This window comes from Anneissia japonica, unplaced genomic scaffold, assembly GCF_011630105.1.
Source record: "Anneissia japonica isolate Jap-2015-1 unplaced genomic scaffold, ASM1163010v1 scaffold32244_len2718_cov124, whole genome shotgun sequence".
NCBI classification, from domain to species: domain Eukaryota; kingdom Metazoa; phylum Echinodermata; class Crinoidea; order Comatulida; family Comatulidae; genus Anneissia; species Anneissia japonica.
Genome location: NW_022682670.1, coordinates 1 through 2691, shown reverse-complemented (window position 1 = coordinate 2691; position 2691 = coordinate 1). Strand labels below are relative to the sequence as shown.

Genomic DNA, 2691 nt, shown 5'->3' with positions numbered 1-2691 from the left:
CGTTTTTATTTATGCTTTATATAATCCAGGTTGTAAATATAAATGCATCGTTGCAAACATCATACTGTTACTTTATTTTAGAACTATAAAAATTAGCCTGTTCTATTGTGTGAAATGTGGAAAGGAAATCTGCGGACAAGGCATTGCCACCTTGACCCTGTGCAGGGCCTCCCAAGTTGAGAGAATAATCGTTTTCGTCCTTAGAATCACTGTCGTCACAATCATAGTCGACTGGGGGAAAAGAAATGCAAGAATCATCCAATTCAAAGTTATCTTCACTATCCGTATCTGCAAAGATCTAGTCCATAGTTTCGTCGACATTGTACCTTCTGTTTTGAGGCCGTGCACCCGCCATTTTGCGCCTAACCACTCGAAAACACTTTTTTCCGATAAAAGGTTAATTATAGTTCATAGAAAAAAACTATAGAGGGCGCAGAACCTCTTCCTGATTTTTAACAATATTTTTTCTACATACCCGGTAGTACCGGGTACGCGCAATTCAACAATATGTGTTTATACCCGGTATTACCGGGTACACGCAGTGAAAGGGTTAATTAATTTAAAAGTAAACAAGTTAGAAGTTTGAGTAATATAAACACCAGGTTATCTATACCTGGTGTACAATCCACTGATTCCCTTTCACTGGAATCTGTTTACAACAAAATGAATAACAACTGTCTGTGTTTGCTTTTAGAATTTATAGGCTTTTGTTACTGATTGTGTCCAATTATTCATATGCAAATTACTAAAGTAGCGTATGCCAAAATTTCGTTAATGTTTTACAAAAATACATTGTCTACAATTGAGGTTTTTTTCTGTACATTAACATATATTTTAAGTTATATATAATATATAATTATTTATTTAAAATGTGTTAGAGTCAAATATTATATTGAATTAATAAACTTGAGTATTTCCAACACCGGTAGTTTAGCAAACTGTTATTTTATATTAGTATCATTGGAAGCATTTGTAGGGCATCGCTTCTCGGCCTTTTGGCTAAGATCATGTGTAGTATCTGTTCTTTTCAGCTTAATATCTGAAACGCTGCTCATTGAGTAGCTTCTATATTAAACTGATTTTTGAAATTAGGCCATGGAGTAGGAGCTTGCTCCGTCCTGGCCACGGGTTGGCCTGGTATTGCAGTGCCTCCAGGATCGGCCCATCCTCTCCACTGAGGGAAATATTAAAAGAAAAACAGAATTGACATAATACTAATTTCCATAATAATGATACTTGTCAAAAGTGTGCGTTCTGTCGTTTTAAACATTAAGCTACTGTTATAGATTCCAGAAGATGAACTACCAGTATCTGTTATACATTACTCATTTTATATTTTACTCATTATCAAGTTAAAAGTTTGAGTGATATAAAGACCAGGTTATCTAAATCAGTTGTACAGTGCATTAAACTGTAAATTACATAAATTTATGTTTTTGGGAATTTATTTAACTAATGACCTGAAATGGCGAGAAAATACAACTAAGTGCATTAAAAATGCTCAACAGCGACTCTACTTCCTGAGGAGACTTAAATCTTTTCGGGTTAGTAGTAATATTATGTCAATTTTTTACAAGTCCGTTGTTCAAAGCGTTCTTTTATATTCTATTGTTGTTCGGTATTGTGGCTGTCTCTTATACACATCTAGATAATATAAACACCAGGTTATCTATACCAGGTGTACAATCCACTGATCCCCTTTCACTGGAATCTGTTTACAACAAAATGAATAACAACTGTCTGTGTTTGCTTTTAGAATTTATAGGCTTTTGTTACTGATTGTGTCCTTTTATTCATATGCAAATTACTAAATTAGCGTATGCCAAAATTTTGTTAATGATTTACAAAAATACATTGTCTACAATTGAGGTTTTTTTCTGTACATTAACATATATTTTAAGTTATATATAATATATAAATATTTTTTAAAAATATGTTAGAGTTAAATATTATATTGAATTAATAAACTTCAGCATTTCCAACACCGGTAGTTTAGCAAACTGTTATTTTATATTAGTATCATTGGAAGCATTTGCAGGGCATCGCTTCTCGGCCTTTTGGCTAAGATCATGTGTAGTATCTGTATCAGTTGTACAGTGTGTAATATCTATTATAAAGATTATCGGTCCAGCGCCCTCTCTAGTTGCTAGGGGCTACCAATATTGCTACGGTCCATCGTGTACACGGCGAAATACAAACTTGTTTATTAAAGTCAGCTTTACACGTTATCTAGTGTTCGTCGTTGTTATTTCGTGGTCTCAAAGCAGGCTTAAATATTACATTGGCGACGAGGATGAACAGAATTATGCTACCCGTCCCAGGACAGCTTGATCTCACAGGTGAACAAATCCATACGAAGTGGAAGCAGTTTAAACAACGCTGGGACAACTACGAACTAGCTACAGGGGTCAGCAGCAAACCGTCCGCCACTCGAGTAGTCACGTTGCTCTCCGTTATCGGAAATGAGGCGCTTGTCGTGTATAATACATTCGACTGGGAAGAAGAAGGGGATGAAAAGAAAATTGAGAAGGTATTAGAAAAGTTCAAAAACTACTGTGAACAGAGGAAAAATGTGACGTATGAGCGAAACGTTTTTTTCAATAGGCATCAGGCTTCAGGCGAAACAATCGACCAATACGTCACAGTTTTGAAAACTTTGGCTGAGCCCTGTGAATTTCAAGATCTAAAAAC

General features: G+C 35.2%; 1 non-coding gene and 1 pseudogene across 1 annotated transcript; both read left to right on the top strand.

The window, feature by feature from the left end:
- The first annotated feature begins 979 nt into the window (after positions 1-979).
- Positions 980-1171, top strand: LOC117107423. Its single transcript, XR_004445229.1, has one exon. It is a non-coding gene; the product is annotated as a U2 spliceosomal RNA (small nuclear RNA).
- Positions 1172-2041: 870 nt separating this feature from the next.
- Positions 2042-2139, top strand: LOC117107480 (annotated as a pseudogene).
- Positions 2140-2691: the final 552 nt, after the last annotated feature.